This window comes from Callorhinus ursinus, unplaced genomic scaffold, assembly GCF_003265705.2.
Source record: "Callorhinus ursinus isolate GAN/ISIS: 27379988/994484 unplaced genomic scaffold, GSC_fseal_2.0 scaffold4, whole genome shotgun sequence".
In the NCBI taxonomy this organism is placed as follows: Eukaryota; Metazoa; Chordata; class Mammalia; order Carnivora; family Otariidae; genus Callorhinus; species Callorhinus ursinus.
In genome coordinates this window covers 40,450,294-40,464,200 of record NW_027397066.1, presented here as the reverse complement: position 1 = coordinate 40,464,200, position 13,907 = coordinate 40,450,294, and the positions used below count along the sequence as shown (strand labels likewise).

Sequence of the window (13,907 nt, the reverse complement as noted above, 5' to 3'; positions counted from 1 at the left end):
ATGGCACCTGTGGAAAAACTTGTGGGGGCAAAAAAAAAGAAGCACGTTCTGAAGCTCACCCTTGATCGCATTCACCCTGTAGAAGATGAAATCATGGACGCCCTCCATTTTGAAGAATTTTGAGGGGAAAGAATCAGAGTGAATGGAAAAGCTGGACATCTTGGTGGAGGGGTTGTATACGTTGAAACGAGCAAGAGCAAGATTACCCTAACTTCTGACGTGACTTTTTCCAAATAGTACTTGAAGTATCTCACCAAAAAATATTTGAAGAAGAAGAATCTACATGCTTGGCTGCACATAGTTGCTAACAGGAAAGAGAGTCACCAATTACATTACTTCTAGATTAACAAGGATGAAGAAGAGGAGGAAGATAAGATTAAAACTCGTTTACCTGGAATGTTTTGCCTGAGTTCTTGAATAAAACTTGGGAACGAAACCAAACAAACCAAAGTGCCATTAACCCCTCACCACGTATCAGTGAGCTCCTACCACGCGATTCTGATTCTGTGAATCTCTGATACAAAGGGGCTCGTTAGTGCGGGACAGTTGCCCCACATGAAGAGGGTCGGCTCCTTAGCCAGACAGCTCAGGGAAGTGTCTCCAGGGTAGCCCCGCTCAGGCAGGGACGAAAGCCGTCACAAGTCCAGCTCCTGCTAGCCGCTGGGGGCCGGCTGTTGCATTCAAGAAATGTCAGCCCTAGAAAAAGCACAGTAATGTGGTTCCAGGAAAGTGATTCTAATTTCCCACTCTACTAATTGAAAATGTCACTTCATTCCTGATGTCAGGAGTGGGCCCATGACGCACACCTGGCCAAACATAGTCCTGTTTCCCTAGATGCAATGGGTGATCCAGGAGTGGGCAATGACCCAAGTAGAGCCAGAGATTTTTCCTGAGTCTGATACATAGATAATGGGAAAAAGAAGTTCCAAGTTGGGCGGCTGTGACATTTCGGCGGCCTGTAGCCATCCTCCCTACCACGCCCCTGGGGGAGAAAGCATCTCTGCAAAAGGAAATGAGAGATGAGAAACAGAGTGCGGGAGCAAGAAAGTTCTGGCAGTGCCCAGTCCTGGGAACAGCCACTGGAACCTGTAAGCTCCTTCTCTGGTCCTAGGAACTAGCCCAGAAACTGTCTGAGTTGTGTGGGCCAGTACATCCTCTTCTGCTTTTAAACCAACTGGGGTGGTCTTCTGTCCCCTGGACTTGACAGAGCTTTGATTAACGCACTTGGTTACCTTTCCCAGGAATTGAAATTCCCTTGGTTTTCCCTCAGGTCTCTTGCACCTCCTTGGCCTGGTTTAGCTTACAACTTCCTCCAATGAACCCCTTGAACGCGAGCCGTATTGCCACACTTCCATCCGTCTCTGGAGTCAGGCAGAAATAAGGCACCCTGAAGAGACAAGGGCGCTGTATTCCAGCTGAAAGAGTTAGGGCTACAAAGGAGAGCGAGACCACGCAATGCCACCTCGAGTGATGATTTATTGTCTGTCTGCAGAGGGGGGCAAATCCCAGATATGGGGTGACGACTGAGGGGCCTCTGCGGTGCTAGCTGCTTCTGTTTCCCTCTGGAATCCGTCCTCAAGGAATTCCAGCCTTATTACCTGGTTTCACTTTTAAGAGGGAACACTTTGTATGTGTCTTTACAGAACGTGTGCTGATTACTTACTTTCCATATGCGTTTCCACCAGGGTCTCTCAACAGCAGCACTATTGACCTGGTGGACCAGAGGATTCTTTGTTTTGGGAGCTGTCCCGTGCATTGTAAGATGGTTAGCTGGCCTCTACCCACCAGCTGCCACCAGCACCTTCTTCCATTTGTCACGATCAAAACTGTGTTTGCGCATTGCCAAGTATTCCCTGAGGGACAACACTGCCCCTAGTTGACAACCACTGGTTTAGAGAAATCACCAAGTGTGGACATTTGGTCTTTGGAAGGTACTTTTTTCTTCCATCATTGTCCTCAAAAAAGCACATGCTAGTTCACCATCTACATACCTGTTTTTTGTTTGTTTGTCTTGTTTTGTTTTTTGGAGAAGCGGGCGGGCAGAGGGAGAAGGAGAAAGAGACGTGGGGCTTGATCAGCGCCGAAACCAAGAGCGGCACGCTTAACCAACTGCACCACCCAGGCACCCCACCACCATCTATCTTTAAACTCCCAAATATTTGAGAATGTTTCTCTAGCAGTTTCTAGACTTAGGCCATTATTTCAGGTAAGTTTCTGTAACTCATTTATACGTTCGATCATGCAAACACATATGCCCAGGCATTTTCCTGAGCTTTCATTCCACAGGCCTCTGATTGGACTACCCTGTCTTTCATAATTGCCTCAGTCACAGTAACTGTAGCTTATAAAAAGACTCCAATCAAAGGTCTGATTCCAGGGCCCAACTTTTTTCAAAAATGACCCTTGTGCCCCCATATCTATTCCCGCACGGTCCAGCATTGACGTCAATCTTCAACATGAGCTTACTCTCTATTAAGTTTGTCAGGTTTAGCAAACAAAAATGCAAGACACCCAGTTTAATTTGAATTTCACATAAACAATGAATAATCTCTTTTAGTATAAGCACGTTCCAGATGTTGCTAAACACCGTACAAATACACAAAACAGCCCTGACATCAAAGAATTATACGGTCTACAGATTGCATGAGACATACCTACATTTTATCTGGCCATCCTATATCTCTAACCACTCTTGTCTTGAATCGCCGGTTTGTGTTATTTCACCAGAGTCTTTTCCTACCTACTGCTTAGACCCGTAAGGACATCGCTTTGCCCAGAGTTGCCTTTGTGGGCAGTGTGCCTGTCAAATTCTGGGTTACTCAGGATTTCAGCCAGGGTCCAACCAGGAACCCAGAAAGCAACTGGAATTTTAACGCAGCGAATTGGATATACAGATGATGCAAGAGGCTTGAAAAACAGTCCGAAAATAATGTAACTCGCAGATTAGCAAGTGTAACGTTTATTCCCACCCATAGGCTGGAGGGACGAAAGAAGGAGAAGTGACTGGAGCCTGCGCTTGAGGTCACGTGGGGGACCAGGAACTTGAAAACAGGCTGATGCTGCGGAAGCAGGGGACAAGAAGGAAACACAGTGCCTGCCTCCACCTGAGGAGGAAAAGAGAGGGAGAAACACCCTGGCCCCGCCCACCAACCCATTTCCTCCCAGGGCCTCCCATTGGCCAAACACAGCCAGAAACTAGCTAAGAGACCTGCGAACTGTAGCCAGTCTAAAACAGTCTGAGTTCCCTGATGCTGGTCATCAGGGCCCCTTCTCAGGAGCAGGCCCTCCCTTCTAGCTCCACAGAGCCCAGGACGGGTGGAATCTTCCTGTCTTTGGGATTCAGATGAAGCCTTGGTAGCTACTGCCTCCCTCATTCACCAGTGCTGCTCGAGGAACCTGCTTAGGATTCTCTCTCCTTCTCCCGCTGCCCCTCCGCCCACTCACGCACACACGCTCCCTCTCAAAAGAAAAAAAAAATCTGTGTGCACTAAGTCACCTGAGTTTTCCCGCCATGAGTCACTCCGTTGCTCTTCTAAGGCCTATTCCTTCCAGTTCCGCTCTCCCCGTAGCTTAGCCCTTACCGCTCTTCAGCGATGCTCTGGCTGTCCACTTGTAGGCGCTGGGACAGCACCGCACACCCCACCTGCTCTGGAATCACGTGTGACCCTGTGACTTGTGCTGGCCAATGAAATGGAAGCAGAAGCAATATGCGCTGCTTCCAGTGGAAACTTTAAGAGCAGGCACATAATTTACCGCTTTTTCCTTTTCTGTCTTAGGGGCGGTGAAAGAAATGTGTCAAGATGGAACACAGGTCCCTGTGTTAGTTTCCTATTGCTTCGATAACAAAATTACCACGAGCTAAGCCCCTGAAAACAATACAAATTTATTATCTTACAGTTTGGAGGTCAGAGTCCAAAGTTCCTCTCGCTGGGCTAAAGTCAGGGTGTTGACAGGTGGTTCCTTCTAGAGGCTTCAGGGGGAAATCCATTTCCTTGCCTATTTAGTGTCTAGTGGCTGCCCGCACTCCCTGGCTTGTGGTTGTCCCTCACATCATTCCAGCCACTTCCTTCCACGGTCACATCTCCTGCTATCACTTTTGACCTGCTTGCCTCCCTCTTTTTTTTTTTTTTTAAAGGTTTTACTTATTTATTCATGAGAGAGAGAATGAGAGAGAGAGGCAGAGGGAGAAGCAGGCTCCCCACGGAGCAGGGAGCCCCACGCGGGGCTCGATCCCAGGACCCTGGGATCACGACCTGAGCCGAAGGCAGACGCTTAACCAACTGAGCCACCCAGGCGCCCTTGCCTCCCTCTTATGAAGACCATTGGATTACATCGGGCCACCTGGATAACCCAAGACAATCTCCCCACCTCAAGAGCCCTAACTTAATCACATATCAGCAAAGAGCCCTTTGCCACATAAGGTAACATATTCACAGGCTCGGGGGATAAGGATGTGGATCTCTTTGGGGACCATTATTCTGTCTATCACAGGCCTTGAGAGATTTCAGTGAGCAGAGCCCCACCTGCCAAGCAGCACTAGACATGAGTATGAGTAAAAAATAAACATTTATGGCATCCAGTCACTAAGATTTAGGGGCTCATCTGTTACTGGTGCAAAATTTAGCTCACATTTACACCCTGTTTCTTTTCTGTCTCTGTTTATATTTTGCAAAATTTAAAAATAACTTAAAAATATTAAATATGGCTATTTTCTGCATAAAGTACACTTTAAAATAGTATACCCATAAATAATCAATCTATGGGCAAACCGAGCTTTTTTGTTGTTGTTGTTCCTGAACAAAAGTAGCTTTTGATCTGCAAACTAGACATAAAAATAAATATTGCACATATTCAAGACCCTAACAAAAGTCTTCTCTGAATCTGAAAAATCTTCACAGATTCCCTTTGTTCCAAAAAACTAACTGGTCAGCAATGTGGATTTACTTAAATGTTGAACTGGATGTGAGAAAGTGAGAGAGAAAACCACTCACTGAAAGATGATTAAACGTAGTCTTGTTTTTCCTCGAAGTTGGGGGAGAGGGAGCTGACCATTGAAATGAAAACACTGAGTTTCCAAGTGCAATCCTTTTCTTAATTTCTGTAATTCTGTCAGAGGTCATATAAAGTAGAGTGATAAATATCTAACAATCCTGAAATGCAGAATCCGAGCTGGACAGCCACCCACACCTCTTCTTCGTAAGTCAGGTGGACATGTGGACACGTCAGGCTGAGTCCCAAGCTGTGGTCCCTGGCTTTCTGGTGTCTTGTCCTTCTAAGCAGTAAGAGGTCTTCAGTACATACCTCCAGTTGTGTACTTACCAAAGTGTAAAGAGCATTACTATACATACAGACACAAAGAGAACATAAAAAGATGATATAAAAGTGAAATAAACAACACTTTTAAATGCCTTGCTAATCATGATTGCATCATACTTCACTTGTTAATATTTTAGGACACAATATGCCCTTATAAGGAAGGACTCCTCATTGCGGCGCCTGGGTGGCTCAGTTGGTTAAGCGTCTGCCTTTAGTTCAGGTCGTGATCTCCGGGTCCTGGGATCGAGTTCCGCATCGGGCTCCCTGCTCCGCGGGGAGTCTGCTTCTCCTGCCCCCCTCCCTGCTTGTGCTCTCTCGTGCATCCTCTCTCTCTCTCAAATAAAAAAATATTTTTTTAAAAAAATAGAAGAAAATAAAAATTAAAGAAAAGAGGATTAACGACAGTAGGTGTGAATCCAATTGTCAACTTCTCGATAATTTTGAGTATTTTTGCCCAGATTTTTGGTTAGGTCTAGTTTGGCCAGCGTTATTTTTACCTTTTAGTGTGGATAGCCAAGAGTTTGTTTTAGGAGTAGAAGTGTCTGTTTTGTCATTTCTGTTGTTTGTTTGCACTTGTGTTACTGTTTTCACTTTGATCCATGGTTTCCTTGCAGGAAATCTTTTCCATCATTTGTCTATTTTATGAGAGTTCGTTTAATTAAACCAGTGACTATTACCAAAAAATGGTTATGCTCATACAGCTGGGCATGCATAAACTGTAATAGGCCACACTGCGCTGAAAACAACTGCAAGAGGGAGGAATCCACCTTCAACCCTTCTGTGTTCTGGAACTCCCAGGGTCTCCTTAGAGTGGCTCCATATGATACAACCAGGACACAAGACCATCCAACATTTGGATCAAGGGAGGTTGTCCATGTCAATCCAAGTACTTAGTATTATAACACTTCTGGGATGTATGTGCCATACTCTATAGAACTCTAACACAATCCCCCTTCATCGGTGGGGATATGCCCCAAGACCCCAGTGGATGCCTGAAACCATAGGTAGGACCGAACCCCATATTTACTATGTTTTTTTCCTATACATACAATAAAGCTTAACTTATAAATTAGGCACAATAAGAAATTAACAATAACTAATAATAAATAGAACAACTGTAACAATATACCATCATCAAAAGTTATGTGAACATGTTCTCCCTTTCTCAAAATATCTTGTACCATACTTACCCTTCTTCTTGAGGTGAGATGATAAAATGTCTCTGTGATGAGACGAAGTGAGGTGAACGCCACAGGCATTGGGACATAGCATTTGGCGACTCCGGACCTTCTGACAATGTGTCAGAGGGAGGCTCGTCTGCTTCCGGTCTGCAGTTGAGCGTGGGTAACTGAAACCACAGAAAGCGAAAACCGCAGGTAAGGGGGGAATGCTGTATAAATAACCAAAACGCAAGTTTCTAAAAAGGCTTTTACAAGAGCCAATGAATTCAGGTACATGGCAGAAGATCTATAATCTATTCAATTAGCACTACTCTCATAAAACAAATGACAAAAAACTGAAGCGCAGAGAGCCTGGCTGACTTTCCCCTAATCCCACAGATGGCTCTTGGCAATTAGGACCAGAAACCAGATCCTCTGCACCTCAGGCCAACAGGATTCCCATTACACCACAAGATTAGGAATGAGTAAATTTAGCAACTTTGTGACTGACTTAAGTCCTGCTGGTCTCCCTTCAGTGTAGTCTATATGATGAGGTAGAAACACTCACGCCAAAACAAGAAGAAGCCAGGAGGTCCAGCCCAGGAGATGGGAGATTTTTAGCACTTTGCATGATATGAGGGGGGATAGGTTTGCTTTCTACGATGTCTCTAGTCCCCAGTTACTCTTTGTCTCACTGACAAGGATCTGTAGATTGATTGATTGATTGATTGATTAAGGTTCTCCTGAAAAGAGTTCTTTTGTGTCTCCCCTACCAGATATTCAAGGACATTATATTCAATGTCACATTGATTATATTGATGTGTATTGATTATATTCAAGGACAACCATCCAGAAAACTGTCTGGTGTGGCAATATATAAAGAATGATAAAATGTCCCTGGATGTGTAATAAGATGAAGATAATTCTATTTCACTCCTGTACCAGTAAAGTTCGATCAGGGAAGCAAGACCACTATGAATATTGTAGGATAGATGGTATTATGGTATTAGACCTCACACAATTTTGGGAGGAGCTGAGGAAGAAAAGTTTCCAAAAATACTGGCGCTGGTGGACAAGTCAGAGCTCGCTGACGCTGGGTGAAACCAACGGCTGGAGAGGAACTACAAAGGTGGCTGGTGTAGAAGCATCTGGAAGGCTGTCGGCAGTTTGTGGCTTCCACCTCTGTGAGCTCACAGCAGAGCATCTCATGGTGGGTCTGGAGTCACTGTTGGTCAGGAGGGCCAGGCGTCGGGAAGAAGAGCTGGATTCAGAATAGGACAAGCATGAACAAAATGGAACCCACTGGGACGTCTGTGGCCGTTCCTAACTGCTTCTACTGATTTTCAAAAAGGCTGCTGCTTCATTTCTGCCTCTCAAATGTCCCACAAATGTCTCTTGTGGCAACCATAACTCTGAACCATCCAGGGTATTCCTGTATCCGGGTATCTGGAAAGGGTAGTTCCAATTTAGCTAAGCTGACATTGTACAAAGCCACCACAGCTCCTCTCAGGGACAAATGCTATGTGGCTGGAAGCAACAGTTTGATAAGCTGCTTGGGGTAGTGTGTAAGACACCCAAGGCTCTAGCCCCAGTTATGATCCATGATAAATATGCTGCCTTCTGAGGACGTGAGGCTATCTGGCTGCAGGGCTATTGCTTTGTCTGTGGAATATTCCAGTTTGGAGCCAGACCTGGATCATGGTGGTGAGGCAGCAGGGTGCCCCCAAAGCACTTATTTGCTGTCTTTGCCTGCTGCAGGGTTCAGTTTCCTTAGAAATAAACCTGGAAGCATTTAGAGGATATAGGTTTGGAGAGAAACCTACAATCGCTATTAAAATTAAAAATGCTCTGGCTCTTTGGGCCAGCAATCCCCCTGCTGAGAAGTTTGCTCTCAGCACTTACCAACCATGTGAATTTGTACATACCTACAGATGTGCAAAATTCTGTTACTGATGTATTCCTTGCAGCACAAGCAAAAAGTAGAAGCAACTCTAGCATTTATTTATGGGGATCTAGTTAAATAAAATGTGGCACATCCACAGGACAGAATTCTATGAAGCTAGGAAAAAAGAATAAGAAAGTTTTCCGTGCTGGGGCACCTGGGTGGCTCAGTGGGTTAAGCGTCTGACTTCGGCTCAGGTCATGGTCTCGGATCTTGGGATGGAGCCCCGGTCAGGCTCCTTGCTTGTCCCTCTGGGGAGTCTGCTTGTCCCTCTGCTCTCCACCCCCTCCCTGGCTCGTGCTCTCTCCCAAATAAATAAATAAATAAATAAATAAATAAATAAATAAAATCTTAAAAAAAAAAAAAGAACATTTTCAATGCTAATGTAGAAATACCTCTGGGACAGATAGGAAAAAAACAAATGAAGAAAGAAAAAGAGATAGATGTAGAACAAGGTTTATAAGTCTCCTGACTTTTGTATAAGACGAAGAGGAAATAATTATACACATTTGGATTTGCTCATATGTTCAAAGCATGGAAAGGATACAAGAAACTAACAGAAGTGGTTGCCTATGGGGTGGCGGTGAGGTGGCAAGACTGTGGTAGACGGGGACAGGGATGGGAACCAAAGTTCTCCATGTACACCTTTGTGTATAGTTTTGATTTCTGAGCCATCTTAGTGTTTCACATATTCAAAAGTGAAGTAATTAAAAAATTAAGTTCAGGTCGCCTTCAAAGAAAGAGAAGAAAAAGAAGAATCTGGGGAAGCATCAAATTACTAGCCTGCCTGGGAAAGCCGATATCAAGGTCAGACCCTGTCTTCACTTCGCCCAACCCCTTGTCTCAATGTGGGGGACGTACTCTGTAGTGAGGGTCACTCCAGAGCCCCCCGTGGGCCAGGCTGTACCAGCTGAAGCCACGCTGTTGCATAGCTCCTTCATTCGCTCTCTTCTGCTTTCCTCTCTTCCTTTTTTCAAGCTTATGAACCCATTTTGTTGATGGGGAAACTGAGGCACAGAGAGGTTAAGGACTTTCCCAAAAGTCACACAGCTTGCAAGCGATGGACCCTGGACCCCAGGCTGTTTGATTCCAAACACTGGCCCGCTACACTGCATTACTGTGCTGATTTATTTATTTACATTATTTACTTAACTACTTTGGTTACTGTGTACCTCCTCCCACTAAAATGCAAGCTCCTTGAGAATATGGATTTTTGTTTTGTTCAGTCCACAGCTGTATCCCCTAGGACCTACAGAAGTCCAGGTGCTATACTAGGCCCTCAAATATTTATTAAAGTCCATAGCTCCTGGGCGCCTGGGTGGCTCAGTGGGTTAAGCGACTGCCTTCGGCTCAGGCCATGATCCCGGAGTCCCGGGATCGAGTCCCACATTGGGCTCCCTGCTTGGCGGGGAGTCTGCTTCTCCCTCTGACCCTCTTCCCTCTCGTGCTCTCTATCTCTCATTCTCTCTCTCTCAAATAAATAAATAAAATCTTTAAAAAAAAAATAAAGTCCATAGCTCCTGTGGCTTCAAGCCCTTCTTTCTGGATTTAAGGGGAAAAAAATTTTTTTACGATTTTATTTATTTATTTGAGAGAGAGAGAGAGAAAACACAAGCGGTGGGAAGGGGCAGAGAGAGAGGGAGAAGCAGACTCCCTTGCTGACCAGGGAGCCCGATGTGGGGCTCGATCCCAGGACCCTGAGACCATGACCTGAGCCGAAATCAAGAGTTGGACATTTAACGGACTGAGCCACCCAGGAGCCCCAGGGAAAACAAACTGTAATAAGGGTAGATTGGTTATTCAAATTTCACCCAATATCCTCAATCATGTAAATAAGAACCTTTTCCTTCCCATCTTGATTCTGTTCTGCAATAAGTTGGATGCGATATATTTAAGGCACACGGTGATTGTTTCAATATTTGGCTTCCGTTTTAGAACCGCGAGTGCCACGCAGCTGTGTAATTGCTAACTAAAATAATAATCTCTGGCATTCTGAATGCCGGAATTTGCAGTGATGCAAATGCCGTCCAGGCCTTAGCAGAGACAATCGAGGCTGGGAGAAGACCTGTATGAATTTAGGTGGAAAGTTCATGGCCAACATCATTTGTTATTACAATCAATACTGCTTTTTGTGACTTCAGGGGACCCCCAAAATAGCACCTCATCTAATTTCTGAATTACTTGAGAAATAGACCAAAAAAAAAAAAAAAAAAAAAAGACACAAGGAAACCAAAATATCATGTTTACTGCTAAGAAAGCTGACATTGCAGAATGTGTGGCTTGGATTTAAGAGTGAAATATCTTCCTAATACTAAACCCCGGAACTAGACAAACTCACCCATGGATGACAACAGACCTCCCCAGGCAGGGCCTTGGCCCTTTAAACCTATGGGATGAAAGGGTGTCTGGGTGGCTCAGTCGGTTAAGCATCTGCCTTCGGCTCAGGTCAAAATCCCAGGGTCCTGGGAGCAAGTCTCACATCATGTTCCCGGCTCAGTGGGGAGTCTGCTTTTCCCTCTGTGTCCACCCCTTCCCTGCTCATGCGCACTCTCTCTCTGAAATAAATAAATAAAATCTTTAAAAAAAAAAACCTAAAACCTATAGCATGATGTAACAGAGTAGGATACACATTCTCTGCAGATCTACCAGCTCCCAAGAGGACTCCAGAGGGAAGGGCTGGCTACTCTATCCAGATTCTCCTTCTAAACCTGATGTGGGAAACAAAAGCAGATGAAAAATTAAATTTCCTTACAAGTTACAGACCATTGATAAGTCCTTGAAACAGGCAGAGTGACGTTCCTCTAAGAACTCAGCTGCCTCGATGTCAATAGGGCAAAAGGCAATCTTAGCCCAACCCCCAATATCCTGTGAGTCTACTTCAATATAAAAATTCCTTTGGAAACTTCCTTTATCTCTACCCCCCAAGATACAGGTTGGAATCATCCCCCAAGGTCCTGGAAACCTTGCTTCCAACATTCCTTAGAAATTTTCGCTCTCCCTAACCCCCTCCCAACCTGAGAGTATATAACGGGCCACTCCTCATGACCCCAAATGCAGCTCTTCCTGCCCACGGGTCTTGTGCCCATGCTTTAATAAAACCACCTTTTTGCACCAAAGACGTCTCGTCTCAAGAATTCTTTCTTGGTGGTTGGTTCCGAACCCCAACATCTTTCCTACATCAAACCCACTAGCTGCACGAGTCACTGCATCTCCCCAAGGAAAGAGCGAGTGACAGTGGAGAGGCGTGAGGAGGGTCACATGGTGGATGTCCCCTCCAACGTAAGGAAGCATTAAGAGTGGGGATAACTTTATAACTTCAACAGTAGTGTCCCGTGGGCCACTGGACTGCTCTTGAAGGTTCGCCTTACGAATTTGGTGTTACGGAATATCCAATAACCTCCTACAGCTACCATGTTGCCTCGTAGTTATCACAGCTAAAACTAGATTGAAATCATAGAATTTTGCAGCCAAAAGTGAAACTTCGAAGTTAATCCAGTCTACTGCTCTTCTTTTTACAGATCATGAAACTGAGGCCCAGAGAGGTGGGTGGGATGTGTTGTCCTATCACGGAAATGTAGGCAGGTCACCCAGAGCCAGAACTGAAACCCCTGTTCTTTTTTTTTTTTTTAATCTCCATCCACAGCCTTTATCTATCCAACGGCCTGTTTTTCAGCTTGTCATCAAATTGTCCCTAGTGCCAAAAAAGAGAGGAAAAGGAAAACCTTCACCAATAATGAGAAACAAAAATACAATATACATGTCTATTTCACAGCCAAGACTATGTATGCAGTGGGGGTACAAAATGTTCCAAGAGAAGACAGAAGTGATTTCTCTAAATGATGGAAGATGAGGGCCTCATCAACTCTCACTGTGCTTTTCGTGATTTGATACTCCTCACTGAAATTTTTCATCTATCCAAGTCTGTGGTGCTATAGTTAGCTAAGTCTCTCTGTTCAGGGAGACTTAGCTTTCTACTTTCATAAAATTCAAGAGAACTAGAGAGATTTTTATGTGAACATAAACTCAGTATCCTAATGACGTCTGTTTTAATTATTTATGCACAGCTCAAACCTCCTAGGCATTGTTTACAAAAAAAATCCCTGCATTACTATGAATCATATGAGCTCATTCTCAATGAATGATAAAAGAAATGAGTGTTATCTTCAGAACCTGAAGGAGAGGGACACCTTATTTCAAGATTCTTTCACTTCCTATTATGCAATATGGAAGTGTGCGTGAAAGCTATAAAATAGGGCCCAGTATAGAGATCATAAAACATGATGTTTGAAAATAGAGGTAAAGAATATATTCAACATTATAAATATATATAGTATAATAATAGCAACGATGTTCTTATTCTGTATACCCATAATTACTGCTGAAGTCATCCCATTTATTTGTTTATTCCCATGCTTAATATAAAAAGCTAATGGTGTATTTTAAATTATAGAAAGTTTAGGTAGGTACAGAATCTATGAGGCGCCTGGGTGGCTCAGTCGTTTAAGCTCCAACTCTTGATTTTGGTTCAGGTCATGATCTCAGGGCCGTGAGATCAAGCCCTGCGTGGGACTCTGCACTCAGTGGGGAGGTCTGGTTGAGATTCTCTCTCTTCCGCTCCCTCTGCCCCACCCCCCGGGCTCGCATTCTCTCTCTCTCTCTCTCAAAAAGAATGAATAAGTCTTAAAAATAAAATAAAAATAAATAACATTCCTGATCAAAAACAACTTGCCCGTATAACAGAACAAGCAGCAGCCTTGAACCAGGACCTGTGGGCTGGATGTGCATATGGCTATGATGTTTGGGGACCCACATGCTTCTGTGTGCTTGCTTCAGGCTCCCCAAGTAGGTCAGGCCATTACAGGGACTGTTACATGCCGCAGCATGAGGGCAATGTGGTTGCCAAGGGAGTTAAAGCCTTACCTGACAAAGTACAAGCTCTCCCAGTAAATTCGGGTCACTGTATCGTGGAAATGCACTGTGATGTCCTTTTTTATTGGAATGTATGGAAATTGTCGCAATCAAATATCTGTAACAGAGAGAACTAGTCCACTGGCCTGGCAATCCTGAACTGCAGAAGATACTGCTCATGGCCTAGAAAGAGAAAAAATGCTTTTAGACCTCACCACTGTTCACCAGTCCTAAACACTGGTTGGGATATTTCTCAGTATAAGGTAAGGAAGACCTCAAAAGATGGGTCCGCAGGAATATGGAGCTCCCGTGGCGACTAACAACATACCACAAAACCCTAGAAGCTGCACTGACTTATGCCAACCCAGCATCTTCTAGGGTCATGCTCCTCAACAACAAAAACAATAACAATAATAATAACTAACAGTTGTTTAACAATTACTTTGTGCCAAGAACTGTTTTAATGGGCTTATAAATATCTAACTCATTTAACCTCTAGTCTACTCTATGCAGTAGGTTTGCTACTATTATACCTATACTACAATTGGGGAAACTGAGGCACAGAGACATGAAGTACCTTG

At 44.3% G+C, this 13,907-nt stretch overlaps 1 long non-coding RNA gene and 1 pseudogene across 1 annotated transcript; one reads left to right on the top strand and one right to left on the bottom strand.

Moving 5' to 3' along the window:
* Window positions 1-417, top strand: LOC112835476 (large ribosomal subunit protein eL22 pseudogene; annotated as a pseudogene).
* A 4,565-nt stretch (window positions 418-4,982) lies between these two features.
* On the bottom strand, window positions 4,983-7,688 carry LOC141372598 (uncharacterized). Its single transcript, XR_012377907.1, has 3 exons — window positions 7,489-7,688; window positions 6,507-6,664; window positions 4,983-5,338 (listed from the first exon to the last, which is right to left on the bottom strand). It is a non-coding gene; the product is annotated as an uncharacterized lncRNA (long non-coding RNA).
* Between the last annotated feature and the right edge of the window lie 6,219 nt (window positions 7,689-13,907).